The sequence below is a fragment of the Cyprinodon variegatus genome, unplaced genomic scaffold (genome assembly GCF_000732505.1).
Source record: "Cyprinodon variegatus isolate N-32 unplaced genomic scaffold, C_variegatus-1.0 Scaffold990, whole genome shotgun sequence".
Classification (NCBI taxonomy): domain Eukaryota; kingdom Metazoa; phylum Chordata; class Actinopteri; order Cyprinodontiformes; family Cyprinodontidae; genus Cyprinodon; species Cyprinodon variegatus.
Genome location: NW_015151443.1, coordinates 104,208 through 125,663, shown reverse-complemented (window position 1 = coordinate 125,663; position 21,456 = coordinate 104,208). Strand labels below are relative to the sequence as shown.

The 21,456-nt window shown below is 37.9% G+C and overlaps 1 protein-coding gene across 2 annotated transcripts in view; it reads right to left on the bottom strand.

The window, feature by feature from the left end:
• LOC107100592 (semaphorin-4B-like) overlaps nt 1-21,456 on the bottom strand; it is a 64,453-nt gene that overhangs the window by 41,985 nt on the left and 1,012 nt on the right. Inside the window, exon 1 of one of the 2 annotated variants that reach the window (XM_015399135.1) lies at nt 10,891-11,075. The exons of the other annotated variant lie outside the window; for it this stretch is intronic. The gene's annotated coding sequence lies outside the window, so the exon portion shown is untranslated. Of the gene's footprint in view, nt 1-10,890; nt 11,076-21,456 lie in introns of those variants that run through there. 2 annotated transcript variants of the gene reach the window in all.

Below are 21,456 nucleotides of genomic sequence, written 5' to 3'. Positions count from 1 at the left end.
AAAATAGAAATTAAACCAATAAAACTAGAAAACATGGAGCAAAGTAAAACATAACAGAAACAAGACCAGACTCAAACCTGCAGCACACCAACAATCAAGCTTTAACAGAGACGAGTGTGAGCACAACATACATGAGTGTGATTGACACTGTTAAGACATTCCTATGTCTCTGATTGGTTGATTCTGGACAGCATCAGTGTATTTCTGCAAAAGCATAAGAACATTGGAAGGAGGCAGAGGAGTTGATTTACTTCACAGATGATCTGTTACATCTGTCTACCAGTGCAAAGTTATGAGATAAAAGAATTCCACTGGAACAACAATCAACACTGATACTATGTCTGATTTATTTGTGACTGAACAAAGAAAACTATATAGCACTTTTTTTTTTTTGCCTCACCAAAAGTTCTTTCTGGAAAAACAATAAAAAAAAAAAAACACTTCAACAGTTTTTTTAGAAAATCTTGGAGACACGTCAGGCTGAATTTATTAGCATCTTAACTGAAACTACAGCACATTTGGACTGAATTTGAGAAAGTATCAGTGTTAGATCGGGAGACTGCTTGTTCATTCAGGCCTTTGCAAAAAGGTTCATGTTCGGTCTTCAATCATTTATGGCACCATATCTAAAATTATACATGTGGGAACTGTTTATAGCCTAATTTTGATTCATGATGCCCTGAGCTCAAAGAAATGCATAATAAGCCTACAGTAGTTGGAAAGAATCTTGAAATTGTCAACGGATTAATCTAAGGAGGCACTGGGCTTGCTTAAATCTGTTGAAAGTTGCAAATGGTATGCAGAGTTGAAATGACAGCATGAGAACTTAAATGGCATGTCATGAGTCAGCAACGTCAAGTACGTGCCGTTTCTAAACTAAAATTTAAGATATGGATAATCCTTTTTGTGCATGCGCAGAACGAAAACTTAAGTCAGAAAAGTTTATAACTTCTCCAACTGAGTTTCTCTGTCTTTGACCTCTTTATGGTTGGCATATTGACCACATTAGAATTTCTTCATGGGGGTCAGTCTGTCTCTATTATGATTCGTCTGAAAGTGGGCAGCTGCCCCCCACATGAAGTGACCTCACTTAGTGAAGATCAATAGCCGGCTGCACATTCCTTAGTCCAAGTCCTCAGCAGTCACTCAACCCTTGGTATCCCAGTCATCCAACACACTTCAGGTTTTCTTTAGAACAGTTATGTTTGGGTTGAATTCCACTTATTAACGTCCAGTGTCCTAGACAACCAATTCTGACCTGTCGGGGCAACTTTACCCAATGAGGGAGGATGGGGGTCGGGAATGAGCTTATGTCACTCATTAGGTTGATTCCAGATAAAACGCTAAAGACGGTGCAAATGTTTGGATTCTTAAATATTAATTTTAATGAAGTTTTCCAATGAATGTTTCCAACATTTTGATCATCAGAAGGAAACATCCAACCACCAAACCTACAACCAGACCTTTTCCAATGTGTATTGTTACACAGCAAAAAATTTGTTTGTTTTTTGTGATAGTTTCTAATTAACTTTCATAGCTGTTGTTTGTAGTAGCCATGCATCGCTTGTCCATATGTACCATGTAAACTAATAACACTGAAACATATTGTAAATACAACTAGAGACAGTTGATATACCACCAGTGGTGTCTTCAAGCCATGATGCAAAGGCACCAGCTGAGGTTAGCTCTTCAGTTTACATGTGATTAATGTTTTCATTTCCTCTTGATCTAACTGTTTACAGGCCTGGACAGTAAGATTATGGGCCTCAATGACCTCTTTGCTAGATGATTTAATGGCTGACTGACTGCACTATTTGAACAGACAAGCATAATAAGGGGATTAGAAACCTATCAGATGACAGAGTATAATGTTCTTGGCTTCAGGTACTGAACGGATTTGAATGGTCACACATTTTGTTAAGAGTTGTGAAGATGATATAAATGACCTTTTTCTAGATAAATCCCGAACTAAGGTAAAAGGGTTTAACTCTGGGTTTTTGGGGGGAGTTAGGAGGGGCCAGTGAATGCACCTTTGCATTTTAAAATCAACCCTCATCAGTGTGTGTTCCAGATAAAATCAGAGTGCTGGCATGTCCTGGCCACTAAAGCTTTATACCTGTATGCAGGCGTTGATGCCACGGAGAGATGGAGCTGAAATGAAGTATCACATGAAAGCTGAGCCCCCGCACTGTGATAGCAGAGCATGAAGCATGCTTTTCAGCGTCTTCACTTACTTTCTTTATTTTACAAGTGCAGACTGGTTAGGTAACTGTATTCTGCGAAGGGGCTAACAAATTACCAGACAGATTATGAAATACCAGCTACCGGTGATGCAGTGAAGAAGATTCACTTAGGTATTTACAGCATAAGCAAGATGTTCACAAATTAAGTCAAAGGAAGCAGAAAAGCTGTAATACTGAAAATGTGTTTTCTCTATATGGTACAATTTGATTTAAGCATATGCTGTATTAGGAAATGTCAAGTGCCCTTTGAAAATCTCAGTTAAGATAAGAATATCTACCCTCTCTAATAAAGACACATGGGCTTCTGTTAGAAATGCTAACAAAGTTATAAGCAATATAAACAGATATAAGATGATACTTTAACAATTCTGTTCTGTAGGAAAAATAGACTCATTGTTGAACAGTGTCTCCCACCAGCTGGACAGCTCTTTCAGCAACCCAGTGCTGGATTATAGATGTTCATCGGAGCACCACCGCTGATCCTTCCCCTTAGCTGCTGTCAGATTCTATAATATCCGCGGCTCCCAACACATTCAACAAACATAGTAGTGGTTCCACAGGTTCTTGATTTCATCGGAAACCCTGTCTTTCAGATGCCGATCTCTATTTGCACACATTCTTCTTACTTTTTAAGGAGTGTTCTTACAATCGTACATATGGGATAGATTTTTAGTTTTTACTTTTTTTTGCGCTATACGGTCTTTCTACTATTGAACATTGAAAATTGCACTGTTATTTGATAATAATTACACTAGGGATGGAACGGTTTATGAAAACCGTCCGAACCGTTCGGTTCGACTGTCTCGGTTCGATTCGCGTATGTTGCGTTCGGTTCATGCGCAGCTCCATTTTCTCATAGGCGAAGCGTTTACATTCCAGAGCAGAAGGTGGCGGTACTGCGACCAAAGCCAACCACCAGTAGTAAACAAGAAGAAGAAGTGAAGCAGTGTAGCAGAAAAAAATCAGATGTTGTGGAGAATTGTTTGGGTATGGAGAGTGGGAAAGAACAGGCGTTGGAAGACGCGCCAGCAGCACTTTATAGGTCTGCTGTATGGGACCGCTTTGCATTTAGAGTGACCTACGATGACGGCGGAAAGAAAGTTGTGGATAAAAGTGCAACAGTGTGCAAGCATTGTGCAACACGTTTTGTTTATGCTAACAGCAACATGTCATGCTAACCCCGAAATCCCACATACTCCGTCAGCGCTCCCCTACGCTCCGCCCCTCTGCGCTCCAGACCGCCTGTGCAAAGCAAAGCATATAGCCTCCGCTGTGGCCCCCGTCCGCTCCGTGCTCCGAGTTTCTTGGAGATCGTAGAGGGCATGCTACGATCTCGATGATTAAATTCAAAGCAGCAAAACATGCGGAAATGATCCATGGTTTCCACGGTTCATTAAAAATAATTACAATTCATAAATTTTTTTGGATTTTTTCATTAATTTCATAAATTTTTATGGGATTTCGGTGTAACAATCAACATATACCGAACCAAACCGAAAACTGTGACCACGAAACCGTGAACCGAACCGAACCGAACCGTGGATTTTGTGAACCGTTCCACCCCTAAATTACACAGTATTTTTTCATTTTCTGATAAGTTCTTTCTTTTCTGCTCAATTCAGCTTAACTTTTAAAAAAAATCTTTTGAAGTCTTGTGTCATTTTGTTCTGTTTTTGCCACTGACACCTGGATTTCTGCATTGTGGAACAATAGAACAACAGAGAAAGAGATTAATGAATCAGCCAAATAGATATTCTACAGGGAATAAAACAAACCAGGCTCTGAAATATTTTCTGAAGACTTTGTTTTTAGATGCTTGTTTAGCCTAGCCATTGCTGGGCAGGTTGTGAGTTTGTTATCAGCTTTCCCACACCACATGTTGACATGCTCTTACCATAAAACTCATAGACACAAGGAACACTAAGTGTGACTGGCTGTGAGTTTGGCTGGCACTGACATAAGCATTGTTAAAGCATTCAGTGGTCAGAGTGATCAAGGATTCTTGATGTTGATATAAAAAAGGGAACAAAGTAGGAAATGCATGTTTGGTTCTATATGTCGGGTCAGGTATAAGATTAACTAGTTTATGACAAACCTGTTTGGGAGCTGCATATTGATAGCCTGATAAACCAGACTAAATGTGAGTTTAAATGATTAAATTTAGTCTGGCCCTGATGAATGAGACATCGGAAGATTGCTGATGCCAACAACCTGTTGCTTTTCAAACCATGTCTGTGCCTTTTGACCACACCTCTGACCAATGAGCGCAACTGGCTGTGTCGTAGTAAATGTGACAGAAAGCTGGTGGGGGAGTGTAAACAAACAGCCTGTCGGTAAAACTGTTAATACGTCCTTCTCAAAAATGAATGAGCGTAGACCCTCTTCCTGCTCACGTTTCAATGACAACCCCAAGTCTAATTCTTCCAAAACGGATTCCAAAGCTAAGTCAAAAATTGCCATCAGAGCCAGATGTCCTTCACACACGACTATGTCGAGAGAGGGCTGCTGCAGACGGGCTGCGGTTAGCCCTGGCTGCCGTTAGCCTCGGAGCTCCGCTGGTTGCCGCAGTCCACTCAACTTCAGAAATTTTTATCGTAATTACGTATTAAATCGGTAAATGGACCATATAATGACGCTTTAAAGTATAATATTCTCACCTCAAATGATCTTAAAATTTACTTTTATTGAACAACAGCAACAAAAAAGAGAACTTTTAACCTTCAATGGAGCGTTCCGTTGTAAGCTGCTGCTGTCGCAGTGCATGCTACTGTTCAATAGTTGTTGCCATCTTCCTTGTTGTGCTTTCTCCAGCATTGCGCAGCTTTGTCATCACGCCCTTAAAAACCCACCCGCTTTGCATCCAAAAATTGAAAAGACATCTCTGCATTGTGATTGGCCCGCCAGTTCTAGGGCCTGGGGCATTGATCGAGGCTAGACCAAACTCGCAGGCAAAAATTATTTTGGCCACTGGTGGGTGGAGCTAGTTTATTAGGCTAGCATATTGAGGCAGACCTGCAGAAACACTGGCTGGGACATTGTCAAGAAAAAGTAGAATACAAGAGACTCCATCACTCATTCTACCACTGAGTCAAAAAAAAGAAAACACAAAGGCTAGTCTATCATATTCGATAAAATGTATAAAACCTCCTTGAAAAAAACAAGAAAGCACTTGAACTTCTTGGAAGGTGTGCAAATTGTTTGATCTGGAAAAAATCTAACATAATCTTTTTTTTTCTCACAGAAAAAGCATTATACTGTTAATATTAGTGGTGTTGTGATGGTTTGTTGCTGCTTATTGACTTTAGGAATCGCTCTGTACTATCAGGGAATCTGGAGGAGTTTGTTTAGTGTTCATCTTTTTATGACCCTCAGTTCAAGAGAAGATGCATAAATGTATGTATACCTTTAAGTGGCTTAAAAGTAATTTAAGAATAAAGAAAAAAAATGTGTCCCAGTCAAAAATCTATGAATGGATGGCAATTGTTACAACAGACAGTGGTTATACCAATTATTTCATTTAGGAAGACTGTGTTTCACTAAACGGAGTTGAATAAATAAACTTTTTCAACAACATTCAAATTTATCAACATGAACCATTCCATTTATTCCAATCATCTATGTCTGAAATACATTTCTTTGTTAAATATCACTTCCCAAAAAAACATCTAAAGAAAGAGATACATTTTTTTGAAGTACTGCAGACCTCCTGTAAACAATAACGTGATTTCTCCAACTTAAGAACTTCCACAATAACGTTCATTTATATATTTCACAATATCTGTATTATCAGAAATATAAATCTCTAGATTTGACAAATATGCAGGTCAAATGATCAGGGTTCTTAGGAGTTTAAGAGGTGAACAGGAACTTATAATTTCCGTTTTTCCGTTGAATTTAGTCAAAGCATGATATGACTAAGTACTGACCACACACAACTTCTTTCATCATTCTTTCATCATAATTCATAGGTTTCAACAGTACTTCACGCAGCCCTAACCCACAGTTTAAAGAGCTGCTGTGCTTCAACATGAAAAGCCAGAACAGCTTGTTTAAAATGGTCCAATTAGATGTGTGTCATCAGAGGGCGCTGGCAGGAATGTCTTTAAAGGGTCAGAAACACCATTAGCAGACTAAAGGGCACAACCTGGAATGCTCAGAGATATCAAATCACTTAGGCAGGGGGAGGGAGGTGTACTGGGTGCTAAAATAGGATCAGTTAGAGACTCATTCAGTGATCACTAGCACTCCTGATACTCCTGTCTGAAAGGACCAAAACATTCCCAACCATTTACTACATCCTGATAAACATTTGCTGCATCATATCACAGCTTCAGAGCCATTAGTGAAGTTCTGTATATCTGATACCAAACAGGAGGAATAATATGAATATATATATATTTATATATATATATTCATATTCATATTGTATATACCCATTCTAAAACACACACCATATACGTCACAAAAATTCTTTGGGAATTCGGTATATATAAAACACTGAAAACCCAAACATTTTTTGTGACGTATATGGTGCGTGTTTTAGAAGGGGTAAAAGGCACTTTGGAAACAGTACAGGGAACAGAGCGATCTGGCCAAATTCCACGTCCACAGTCATTTCCCACATCATGGCACAGCACTAGACTGGGAATAAACAGAGAAGCCCGCTGGGCTCCCAGAATGAATGTTTGCAGAGTTCCCATCAGTGAGCACGCAGTAACAGGACTCCCTGAAGGCCTGTGTTTAACCTTTAGGTTATAAGTGGTGGCCACTCCACACCATGTCCCTCCCAGCAACATTAACCCTTTTATGTCTCATCTTTATCAGGGCAAGTCAAAATAAAGGGGAAGTTAGGTAAAATCAAACAAACTGTTAAAAAAAAAGATCAGAATCATGATAAGAATTATTATATTTCACATAGTAGGTAACAAGTGCACTGACTTGTTCGAAAAAGTATGTGTACAAAAATAGACCAAATAAATTGCAAATTAACTAGAGGGATAGGTGCAGGTATGTCACATGCACCTTGTCTAACTGTGTCAGCAGAGATTAAGTTAAATTATTTTATTTTAAAGGAACTCAAAACTTCACAATGGTTAATGAAAAAGATGTTTGAAAATTTTAAGTGTTCATCAAAAAGGTTCATTTTATATCCTATATTTTTAAGTCACAGACTGATGCTGAAATAATTTTACCAGAAGGTAGTTTGAAGCTTTACCTGCCTACCCTGCTAATTCAAGGTGATCACCAGTAAAACTATTTCATTTTAATGTCACCATAATTTATTTTGAAACAAATGATAAAATGCAATGTTAAACTGCAAGAAAGACAAATCTTTGCATATTACATATTACTTTTTATTACATCATATCATTACATTATCCTATGTTAAATTATGGGGCTGCACAGTGGCGCAGTTTGTTAGTACTGCCTTGCAGTAAGGAGGTTCTGGGTTAGATTCCTGAGCCCAGGATTTTTCTGCATGAAGTTTGCATGGTGTTCCTGTGCATGTTGAGTTGTCTCCGGGTACGCCGGCTTCCTCCCGCAGTCAGAATTTTTTTTTTTAGGTTAATCAGCATCTCTATATTGTCTTTAGTTGTGAGTGATTGTGCATAGCTTATATGTTGCCCTGTGATAGGTTGCCATCCTGTACAGGGTACAGAATACCCCTCCTTTCGACTGTAGACTGCTGGTACCAGCCCCACTGTAACTCTGGTGGATAAGCAGGAAAAGACTGATGGATAGAATACTGTATTATTATTGGCTGTACTGTACAGCAGTCATTAGAAATGTGCTCCCTATGTGGATTAATACAGGTTTAATACCAACATACATAAACTATAAGGATCCTTTACTAAGACATTATAAATGCTTATATTCTGCTAAAATTTATGTATTTCTTTTTTATTAGTGTTCTTTGTACTTTAATTGAAGAAACATTGAGGGGAAATCATAAAGTCAGTAAGGCTGCTAGCTTGATTCTTTAAGTGAATTTTATTAGGAAAATTACTGCACTCAATATGTTCCAAAATAGGATTACCGTACTGTAGGTTTTTGTGCACGTAAGAAGCAGGATGTTATAAAGTGCATTTATTTTTTGTCTAAAATATGGTTTGACCTATTGATATAACAGACAGCACATTTTTACTGACAGCATCATACACACAGTTCATTGTTGAGGCCGCCAGCAGTATTCAGAATGCAAATGCCAGCTGTTTTCTTTGTGGATCAAATCAAAAGAAAACAGTGGAGCCAAGGTCAGTACACACAAGCATTTCTCCAGCAGCAGACACATAAATCTCCATATGCGAGGCTGTGCAAGAAAAACTCAGAATCCGCAAATGTTATATTGCAGCTGATTATATTCCACCCCTCCCTTGGAATAATTAACCATTTTGAAAAATTTATGAAAGCTTCCATTTATTCCTGGTTCTGCTGGGCTTGCTTGTTGATGGCTCAGGGCTGCGTGCATGTGTGAAGGCTTGGTTTAGGTGGGTTACTTCTCAAAAATGTCTGGTTAGACAGAAACAGAAACAGCTTTTTGTAGAAGGATCAAGTTTTTCAAGCATCCACAAGAAATATGAGAGATTTTCCCCTCAGAACTACATGCTTAAATTGTCTTACCTATTGTTAAACCAATTTGCTTCCTGACCATTAAGATTTAATTCCGTAAAAGTCCTGGAGAGGTGGTGAAATGTCTTCAATTCTTGGAAACCAAGTCCAGTGGATTTTTTTGAACTTTTACGGAATGACTATGACCTGGATGACTGAGAATCTTCATCAGCATTAAGATTTAATGTGAATCATGTTTGAGATGAGAAAACAGTTTTTAAACATTTTTAAAGAGAAATATAACTTTACTTGTCTAGAATCTGAGATCACATGTATCACATCCATGCAATTTATGCACACATAAAAAGACACACTGCAGCCATCATCTAAAAAATATTGCAAAACCGTACATGTTGTATCCCAGCTGAGGGTTTCTAAATGTACCATGATAATATTTCTACTTACTCTTAGTTTCCTTACTTATCTGTCTTCAATTTGAACCACTAAATTTAAGGTGTTTTATTAGTATTGTGTCTTATGGATCAGACTATTTTAATACAGATCACTGTAAAATAAAGTGAAACAAGAAATAAGTTTTAGGTGTTTTGCAAATAATAATCGGAAATGTGCCGTCTGTTATTCAGACCCTTTTATTTGACTATTTCTTTAAATTCAGTGTAAGAGAGAGGGAAGACAGCTATGAAGAGAAAACATTTTAGAGAGTTTTTCTTTAACCATGGGTTACAGAAAACTAACTCTTACTTACTCTTACTCAAAGACTAGACAAAAATGTAATTGAAAATGTAAAACTGTTATTCCTAGACAATCTCTGCCATCTGATAAATCTTCTGCAATTCTATTCTGCAAAAATAACCAATCAGTCAATTAGCAAGTCCTATAAAAGAGAGACCCCTAAACATTCCAGCTTTAATAGCAATTAAGTTGGGTTTACGAAGTTTTGACTCAGAAAGCTACATTTATAGGCATACAACATTTTTGGTTGGAAAACCATGTACTGCATCTCTTCAACTACACAATCATGCACTATTGAGTGCTTGTTTATGACCAGAAAAGGTTAATTTTATATTTTTACTGTTCTATATAATGAAATAAAGATGTTAAACTTTTTTTGGTTCCTGAGAGTCAATCTTTACTGTCACACATGATTTTAGAAAGAGCTTTCAAAGTGATGCACTTTCAAAAGTAAGCAAAAGGAACATAGAAAAATCATGATTGTTGACCGTAATGATTTGACAGATGTTTCCATTTATGCTTCCTATCCATTAGCGGTCACCCACACTTCTGGCAAGTTACAGCACCAGCGTTGATTGCCCTGCCAGCAGTGTGTGGGTGACATATTTGAATTTCACCACCTGAGGCTTCTCTGTTGTTCCTGCATCATTTTATAAAGCCCTGTCTAGTTTCATAACACAACATGAAATATAGCAGTCTCTCACTGTTGGCTTTCAAACCTCAAAAACCAGAAGCTGCTGAGTATTCCCTGTCTTGCTTAGGTTCATCAGATTTCCCACGCTCATTCAGAGTTCATGCAAAGTTTCCCTACTGGGAGAGGATGTTAGTGCATTTGCTGCCACATCCAGTAACTAGTATCAGAAGAAAAGCCCCTTCAGAGACACAGATACAGTTATGATAAGTTGTTGTGGCACTTACACACAAGGCACTGAGCCTTAAATATATAACACACCCTTTTAAATAGCTGTGATTCTAGAGAAAATGAAGTAAAGACCTACATTAAGTAATGCAAGGGTATCTTCTCCAAAGCGACATAAGAGCTCACCCACCTATAGATGCTTACCTTCAGAGTATGTAATCACCCCCTCTATCACCTTACAGTAAAGACTTACGGCAGATGGCTGAATGCCATCTTCTCTCACCTCACACTTACTTTTCTTTTTAAAAAGCGAAACCAGGAATGTCTCCACGTCAGTGTTGCTTATAAAGATTTTATAGCTCTCCAGCAGGGCTATCCTGGCAGTGGCATCACAGGTAACCAGAACTGCAACATCAATGATTTATGCAGCCAAGACACTGAACAGTTAATGAACAGAAGGGCAGCGTCTGTAACAATATTACTTACGCTCTATGTCAGCCAGGCATGAAACCAAAACTCTCCTTGAAATCTCAAACAAGTTTTCCTTCTGTAGGTGGCAGCACAAAAAAAAAGATAGACTAAGTCCTCAGCTGGCAAAGTTTCATAGAAAAATCCACATGAGTAGATCAGATCTGAAGCTCTGTTAGAGGACAGCCCTGCGTCTGTGGGTCCTTCCCTCTGTCTCTCACACTGTGTGGTACTACAGCTTGCATCTATCCACTAACCGTGGAGCTCCTCCCATCACTGACTCAGAAAGAGAGGGAGGGAGGAACAGGAGACATGGAAGAGACAGAGGAGAGGTTGACAACTTCTCTGTCTTTTCATATCCATGTACTTATATTTGGGGGGTTATAACAAACCCTGAGCAGCTTTCAGGACCAAGAAGAACCTGAAATAAAACATACAGTATGCATGTGATATTAACTATATCAAAAAACAATAAGGGTAAGAGTTACATTCAGAATACCTTATATTGTGTTTCCATTTGCATCAGTGAGCAAAACAATTAAACCTCCCTCCATGTTTTTTCCCAACTTGCCAATGCATGGAGGGCTAGTGTTTCTCCCCAGCTATCAGTGAGCAGACAGAAAACAGTTAGAAGTAACAGTGGTTATCGCTCTTGAACTCGGAACGCAGATTTTATTATTTGTTTGTCTGTTTTTAAACTCAGTTTAGGATAGTCTTCAATAATATGAAGGCTGGTGGATGATGTAAAGGTCAGTCTGTGTTGATGAATGGATGAATTGCAGATGCATGTGTGGTCAGAGATGAGCACTAAGCAGCGGAAGCATCAGCGACCGTCTTGAAGCTTAACTGCACATAAAACTACGGCAACATCTCTGTTGATAGTTTGCATGCAACTAGCATGTGTACACCAAACAAGGGTGACAAAGAACATGTGGTCTGTGAAAGATATTGTGATCTCTATAATTTAAAGAATGTCTATTTTAAAAATTGATGCCGTAATTAAAGTAGCAGAGAGACTACCATTACTCTATTGCCTTTACAACATCTGGTTTCAATGGTGATCGAATGTGGACTTATGAACAGATTTTGGACAACTTTGGTGTTTTGCTTCCTTCTCATCCCCCTTGCTTCCCAGGTGCCGCACAATGGCAGCCCACCGCTCCCCAAGGGGATGGGTTAAATGCAGAGGTAAATTTCTCCAATGTGAGATCAGTAAAGTTCAATTATTAATTATTCTTGCTGTTTAGGCTTCAATGCATTTCGTGGCAGATCGGGCATTAAACCCTAAAAAATATTCAGTTACATCTTATGAAAAAGATAATTGTTTCAAAAGTTGTCTAAATCAAGAATTGCCCAGGGGACAAGACACTAATATAAAGTAGGATAGAATTGAACGCTGGTAAATTATGTGCTTAACAAGCACATCCAAGGCAAAGCACATTCTGTAATGTTAAGAGTCACAAGATGAGCTAATCGTCAGCGAGCATGCTCCTGCAAGATAAACACGCATACTAAGATCAAACATACAGTCAGAGTGCATGACTTTCTTTTTTAAATCTCTCCTTGGTTGGAAACCCAAACTGCAGGTGTTTGCCCCTCAGCCAGATGTTAGCATCATTAAGAGCTCTAGTTTAATTATCCTAATTACAGTAACTTCAAGCGCCAGACAGCAACAAAGAGAGAAGCACAAAATTAGCATTATGAGAGAGAAGTTTAATGTTGCTACATTCAAGACATGAGGCCTAACAAGTCTGTGTTGATGATTATTGTGAAACTTCAGTCTGTTTTCTTGGAGAAAGATCAGTGCTGTAAATAAACTATGAACTTTATTTATTAAACGGTGACTTTCGTAACTTTTCTACAGTGGGTTCTATTTAGTAGCTCTGAATTTATATACAGAGATGGGTATAACTTCACAACTAACCTAACAGAGTTACAGTTATTTTGATATCATATTGATAACATTGTTTTTTTGTGTGTATTATATTTTTTCAAACACTGGCTTCTGGGTGATAGTAATTTTGCAGTAGCTTGCCCTTAACTTATGATATTAACAGTGAGGTACAAATTATAAGAGATTGGCAGTAATTCACAAAGTATTTCGTATTTCACAAAGCCAACATCCCTTGTAAGGCATTTGGCAACTATAATGGATTATGTATTGTTTTGCAGGTTGATACATCATATTTTAGGTGTTTATGTTGCTATGTCATTGTCATTATTTTGCGCTTTGTGGACTTTTTGGTTCTGTTTACTTTGATTTATGTAATTCTGTGTTTTATTGGTTATTGGTTTCTTTTCCTTTTTTCTGTCATTGTACTTGTTTTCTGGCTTTATTTAAGCAGTGTTTTATATTTTGAGTTACTCTCTGTTGTCCCATTGTGCCAGTCTCCTTTCCCCTAGCTCCCTTCTAGTTGCTTCTAGCCACACCTGCTCCCTATCAGCTGATTAGCCCATTCAGTGTTCTGTCTCCCATATATACATCCCCTGTGCAGTTCTTTCTGCTGGATTCTCTTCTTTACTTTACTCCTCATGTATCTTTCTCCCTGGTGTCTCCTAGTTTTGGTTACCTGTTTGTTATTTCTGGATTTGTGCTTCTGTTACCATCTACATCTAAATCAAATCTCGAAGAAATCCTCTCTGCCTACTCATCTGTGCATTTTGGTCCTCAACTAACTTCCACTTAACCTGACAATTATGCATTATGACTGAACCTATTGCAGCACAACACTAGTAGTAATTGTTAAGGAGAAAGTCATCTCAACATAAATATATACTGCATAATGTCTTATTATCTCCCAATCAGTTGAAGCTTATTTATCTTTAAATTGTAACGTATTTTGAAAAACCTTGTAATAAAATGGAATCATGCAGATGATGAGATAATTTATGTCTGTAGATTATGGATAACAAGCTAATGAATGTGCAGCAGAATGTTATAAAAACCTTCACACAGAGCTACCAAATAACTTCACATGCTGGTTCCAAAAATGATTTCCTTGGTAAACAGAGGGAAGTGTAAGATAGCATGGTGTTGAGACAGGGGCGCCTCTTTCTAAAATAGCAGATGCTAATTATACACTTTAGGCAACTGCTAAGGAGGAAGACATAAAGCCAAGTTTGAAGTGTTGGAAGTCTATGTGCTGGCTCAGTGGTTCTGCACAAACTCAACATTTCTCACTCCGAAGCCACACTGATGACACTCAATTGATGACTTTTTTAAAGCCAGTATTAGACATATTCCTCCCACTTTGTGGAAGTGCTGACACACCTATGGTTAAAGAGGACCACCTGCTGCTGCCCTGCAGAGCTGCTTTTGCACATGATCTATAAGACATAAAGCACTCCTGCGGCAGACTTTTCAACAGCATCTTTAAATATTCAGTGTGCTCTCAAAATGTCACTTCTAATAGTCAAAGCTTCCTCTGAATTATAAGTTTAACATGCACATTATAATCAGCAAACAAAGGCATGTTCATGTAGATGATGGGTTAACAACTGGAAGAATAGTTTGAAAATAGCCTTGTTTTGATATAACGACTTTTCAACTTAAAGAACCTTAAAACACTTTTACTGCTTTCATTCATTCACCTATTCACACATTGATTGTGGCAAGCTTAATTGTAGCAACAGGGCAGGTGTTGCTACACAGGAGCCACAGGACCCTCTGACCACCATCAGTAGGTAGTGTCATGCCCAAGGACACAACTGAGTGAAAGAGACAGAGATAGGGTCCAAACACACTAGGGTCCTAAGCTGCAGGACAAACACCAGTGTCCTACTGTACATGACTAGCGCTCCTATTTTTTTATCATTTAAAAAAAAAACATAATTGTGACAGCATTATGATTAAGTTTGATATTAAGTGTTTATTTTGATGAGAAATTAAATGGTTTATAAGGTACAGTAATACTGTGTTTCATTAGGAAAACCATTCAAATAAATATTTCTTATCTAATTATTTCTAATTATGTTTGTTGTCATAATAAGTTCTCTTAAAAGGTAAATTTTTTTGTTTTGTCTTTTAAAAAAGTTTAACAACTGTTCCAGGTTGGTGACCTGCGGCTGTGTCATGGTCTTGGCACTGATGATTGGCCTAATCACTAATCTCATTCATCTGCCTATCGTCGCACAGTTCTCATTACTGCTCATCTTATCCACCTGCTTCAGCCTCTATTTAAACAGCCTTCAACCAGTCATCAGTGCCAGATTATTCAAGCCTTTGGTGAGAGTCCTCTACCTTACCTGTGTGTTTCTGATTGTCTGATCCTGACCCGTTCTGGTTCTTGACTTCTGAGCCTGCCTGTTCCCTTTCTGATTTCTGCCTGTCTTTTAACAGGACCTGTAAATGTCCCCCATCTCTGTTCTGGTCCGCTTCGGACCTCTAATCTCCTAGATCTGTGTACTGAGCACATCTTGGACACCGGTTTTGGTTTCACCCTCTCGATTATCCTGACTTTCTTCATCTGCTCGGTTCTGATCTCCTGCTTGTTCTCTACCTCTGAGACACCGATGCCTGGGACTCTATGGGTGGTGCCTGCCAGGTCTCGTTGGCAGCCTACCGGTTGGAACCAATCTTCTCCTCTGGACTCAGACTGAACTATAAGACCAGAGTGAACAGTGTCAGCGTCTAAGGCGGGACGCCTTAGACGCTGACACTGTTCACCGCAGTTCGGTCTTAAATAAAAGTTTTGTTAAATTTTACTGTCTGGTGGTGTCCTGCAGAAAAACAACGTAGTTCATAACAGAACATCATGCACTGTCATTTATTCTCATGAAAATAGATGAGTAATCAGTTTCCACCCTCCTCATGTTTGGCACACACCAAGGTTAAGTGTTAACATTTTATCTTATTTCAGTAATTAACAACTTAGACATTACCGCTCATTGTTTAGCCCCTGTGTCCCATATATTATTCTAATGAAAACCCACAAGATATCAATATTAGTCTACTCAGAGCCACTGAGGGGAACAAAGGCCCTGTCGACATACAAGGAAATTGTGCTGTTTGAGATTTAAATCCTCAATAATCCTAAGAGTTCATGAATAATGCTTTTAACATGTGTAACATCACAATTTTTCCTCACTGGATTGTTTATTTATTACAACTCCACAAATCCACAAGGTTAGGATTGTTCAGGTTGTTGACATTTTATGATTTTTCGGTGTGCATGATAGAAAACTGGGACTAAACAAAAACTCAATGACTTTTTCTTCCTAGATGGCCTAAATAACAAGTACCAAACCATTGATTCAGATAGCAAGTTGTATCAATTCTTTCTTTGAATGCCCAGGCTATAAGCTCATGGCAAATAGTTTCTGAACACTAGTTTTCTTATTTCATTAGGGGAAGAATGCTGAGAATCTTAGTGCTTTTACATGTATTCAGCAATAAAGCTGCTGTTAACAAGCTGTAACAAATATTTCACCTTTCAGCAAACCCACCTCTGTGTAACATACAGGTTGCGAACAGACGAATAACAGAGGGACCTTAGTAGACTCTTACATCAAGCATCTGCTCAGTGAAATCCCAGAGGATGTAGAAGAGGAGTACAGCAAAGTCAGGACTACATAGTCAAGGACTTTGTCAGTCCCTATGCTTACATTTACACTTTGACCTTAAAGGTTTAAAGTCAGTTCAATTAATTTAAAAAGTACTTTATTGATCCCAAAGGAATGTTGGTGTTACTCAAATATACAGGTATATATATTTTTTTAAACAAGTTTTTGTAGATGTTATTTGCTGTAGGCAGAAAGAAACTACTGATTTTTATTTGATCAGATCTGGATAAACCTTTGACTGAGGACACTGTTGTCTTCCAACAGGACACTGTTGTCTTCCAATAGGCTTATCAAGAAGATGCTCGAGGCTGTACTTAATGTTCCTCATTTTATTATGAAGGAACTACCAAAACAGAGCCAGCTTTCTTTAGCTTGTTAAGCTTCTTTAACCAATTTTCTCTGAAGTTGTTACCCTAGCAGATGATAGTAGAAGTGTTGACACTCTTCAAAGCATTCTGCATTTTCTGCAGATGTAAAAAAAAAAAAAAACAAGCCTCTCCAAAAAGAAAAACCTACAGTAGCTGTCCCTTCTTTTAGACAGATTTACAGTTGTGTCTGCAGTGAAGTAAGTTGTTCAGTTCAACAGAGAGGTATTTATACTATATTTTCCAAGATTGTTAATAGCTTTTGACGTGTTCCTTTTTCTTCTGAATTCTGCAATCTCCCCCTTTGTTTTGTTCAGATTCAAATGATTCTTTCCAAACTATACAACAAAGCAGTACACCAGCATCCAGTACTCTGCTTCATTTTCATCTATGATATCTGCAAAGTCATCTCAGTTTTACTGTGGATGACTACGGTCAGTGACTCTATCTGAAGTGTACAAAGGAATGGGTACTGCCACCGAGTACAACCTCTTGTGGTGCTCCTGTACAGACTACTTCGCTAAAGCCCCATTTACAATACCCTTTTGAAACCATATCGAGAATGGTCCAAGCACGGTAACCGAGATAACTGTTGAGTGAACATGGAACTCAACTGAACTAGACCGTCTAGGACAAAACAAAACCACGCTAAATCTAGTACAAGTTCAACAGTAGGGCTCGGTACGGTTCAATTGTGGCTTGGTTTTCTTATAACAAAGAACACATAAGAAGACGATGTCATCTCCTATTTACAGTCAGCTGACTCATTTCACGGTTTTTCCAGCGTGTCCAGGTTTGCAATTCACAGATCTCTTCACTTGTTCACAACATGATCTTCTTCTCAGCCTTTTAACTATAAATGGCATCAAAAGAGCGTGGTGTGACCTGGGATGATGCAGAGACCCTCATTGAAATTTGGGCAGAGGATACTAGCCGGGCATAGAAATTCCTGAATGTCATGGGTTTTTGTTTTCGTAATTCCAGCCTTGAGAGCTGTAAAACCTTGGACTCACCATAGTAGGCGAAGAACCGTGCTAGTACAGGGTCTTGAGAACCAAGTTCAGCAGAGTTAACTGATCCATATATAAATCACGAAGCATACACATGGACATTTTGTATTTACAACTCTGAACGGTTCACAAAAAAACATGTCTACATTCCCATTTTTAAAAGTTTAGGATAAGTAACCTTTAATCCAAAAATACATAATCTGTTCTTTTTTCAAATTTTCTTTCAATAAAATACATCTGGGGTTCAAGTTTCAACTTGAGAAGGAACATTTTGTGACACTCAAAGATGTGTGACCCATTTTGGGAGTATAACGAGAACAAGCGGTATGTCACACACATAGCATATGATTAATCACCTCCCCCTCCCCCTCACACACACCAGCGCCAGGGAAGGAAGTAATTTGTGCATTTTTTCCCAAATAATGAAGAAATACAGTATAGCTTTTGTGTGATACAACAAAAAGCTTTAGTTTTTCTCCTCGAAGACAAGTTTCCTGCAGAAGGTTTTGAGGGACAAGTGCATGGAGCAGGGTTAACAAGACCTGGGCAGTGTATGTTTTACAGACATTAAGGCAAATGTTTGTCTTAGATTAAATGGATAGATTCATCCAGGATACCTAAAGGTTATGTTCATCTACTTCCAGAGCCTGAAATTTAATTCCTCAGCACTACCATCACAGCTTCACCTCATATTCATGCAATCTGTCTGACTTCTCACATCATACTTTCTGTTCAACTATGAAGTTGTTTCTTCTTAATCGGGAAGTTAGGTATTACATTTGTTACATTTTCTGTGAAATAGTACACCTAATTGGTTGAACAGCTAAATGGTTAATCAGATAGTGGGTTGTAAAACAACAGCACAATGCTCTTCTCCAAGCAAGTGGGCTTGTTTGAAATTCATCGGAGCAAGGGAAACAGCTCGAGCACTCCTCAGGTGGCCCACCACGTCCATGGCAGCAGCTCAACTCGTCTGCTTTTTCCAGCTCAGGTCTGCCTCCCCCACACAAATTCACCTCCTCCACTGCATACTGAGACAGCTAGGCTTTTTTTTCCATCTGTCAAAGCAAGGAGCTCACACCATAAAGTAAAGCTGTAAAATGGATTATACAGTGGTAGTATAACTGGTTGTATAAGTTCACTGAAGAGGAAGCTATAAACTGATAGGCCTTCCTCTTCTAGGAATAATAGATTACCAGAAAAGTATTAGCAGTTAAATGAAATATTTTGAATTTACCATGCAAGTTGTTTTTAACTCCCATTCTCATGTATATGCATACAAAGAAATTAATGTTTAATTTACAGCACTTTCAAGTAAGTCCATCATATCAAGGAAGCTGCATGATATTAGAGAGAAAGTATCTCTCTAATAGAGACGAGAGAGGCAATTTAGTTTACAGTAGTGTACGTAGGATAGACTATTCTTTATGAAGGTCCCAATACAATCAATGCAATACAATAATTTCAAATAAATTTAAAAACTCATTCAAGAATCAAAATTCAAACATCTTTATGATATTTTGAAGTTATCACAGGTCCTGCAACCTGATAAAAAAGTGACAATGCGATATCAAAGCTTTCTCAATTCAAATAATTGCCAAAAGACATGCAGTAACCTAAAGCTCTATCTTTTTGGTTGATGCAAATCTGTAGAGGATGGAGCTTATAATATTAACTGCATAGTAATGAATGCAGTATATTGCAGTTCACAGTATTAAATGCAATGAAGTACAAAAGTACGTGCACCATTAAAAAAAACAAGTAGGAGCTATGATCATATATTATGTCTATTGGAGTTTCAGTACCGCCAAACCGGTCAGAAACACCAACAGAGGAACAAAAAAAGAGGAAGAGTCAAAGTTTAAGTGAAAAAAATGCAAAACAATTGATACCAGGAGGGATAAGATAATAATAACATTTGGAATACAATATTTCCAGTGGTGTTTACTGAAGCAGGAACTACTTTTTAGGTTTCACAGCTAGGACGATGGATACATGATTACAAGGCCTCACTGATAGTAATACTAGAGATATCAATGTTTTTCTTAAGCTCTACATTATAGGGGTTCTAAGAAGTGTTTACATGTGATTTAATCGGTAAAATTCAAAAGTTTACAATTTGGTAATATAAGCTGCTATCGGATGCCGAACAACCATATTCATGTCAGTGAACCCACCCTATGCAAAGATTATTTTCAGGTTCACAATGGTGGGAAAAAATGTAGTAGATTGGTAGTAGTAGATTACACCCCTTTATAAATTCTTCATCAGGCGAATGAGCAACATATTAGACATAACAACAATGCTATAAAGGAAACTATTAAACAAATCTATGAAAGGTGATAAGGATCAAAATTTGAACAACCTATTTTAGCAAAGAAAATGTTACAGCATAAATCTGCACAAAAGATGATTTCTCAGCAGTCTTTTTTAAACATGTATTGATAATAACTCTTTAACAAGTTAGTATTTGAGTCTAAGTGATCTGTGTGAAAGCAGTGCCAGAAAAGTACCACTGTATTCTCACAAAATCAAAAATTTTTGGTCAGATAAAGTAATTTAATGACATAAATCTTTAAACTAAATTAACTAAACAAAACAAATCTACTGAAACAATTTTTGATCTTGTTTGGTGCTTATCATAAAGCAGGGAATTGTAGAAACTAAAGACCAAAGAAGTATGAGCTAAACTGTGCAACAGCTAAGATGAGGAAGTCTCGTAACAGCAGATTTCACAAGAAAACATTTTTTTTTAAAGATCAGCTGACTGGACATAAGGAAATGTATGTGATTCATTTTTAATAATATTGAGAAACTCATTTTACCTGCTTCATTCAGCTCTTCAGCTGGGAAGTTTGTAGCCTGGTACAGAGGAGAGCAACGTTCTGAGCTAAACCCTATCCAGAAAACTATAAAAAGAGTCATATTAACTAAAATCATTATCTGTTATGGTGTAGTTAAATTTTTATAAGATGAATATTTCCCCTAAATTATTGCTTCAACAACCTCTTGTTGAGGAGATGCAGATTTTTTTCTGTAGCGACATCTACTGCTTTAGATAAGCACTGCAGTGGATCTGTATACCCAAAGAGGCATTATAAAAGATAACACTGTTCATACTGATGAAGGAACAGGAGTGAGAGAGGAGCCCCCCAAAAAATTTTTTTTTAAATAGTTCATCATTTCAACAATTGGATGGCTTAAAATATAATAGTATTACTATAAAGTCCAGTACTTTTATAGGAAGGATTTTGCCTATCCCTAAATAGGAAAACCTTAAGCAACCTCCAGAAATGTTTCATAGCTCCTCTATAATCAGGAATTCTCACTGGGATAGACTCATGTCCTCAAAAAGCACCGATAACCTGAAATAGACTGTTAGTGGTTCATTATACCAATTACAATTTGAAACAAACATTATACACGTGTTGGCTTGTGCACTCTGGGAAATGACCCAGTAAGACGAATGGAAACAGTTAAACAAAAAAGGAGCTCTGACGAGCTGCGATGAAAAGAGGGAAGATCCCAAGAATGAATTAGTTATGAGGGCATCTACATGTGGGGCAAATGAGACATGAAAAATGAACTTGACATATAATTTAGAGCATGAGGTAAGGTTAGGAAAACTTCTGGAAACAGTGACCCAG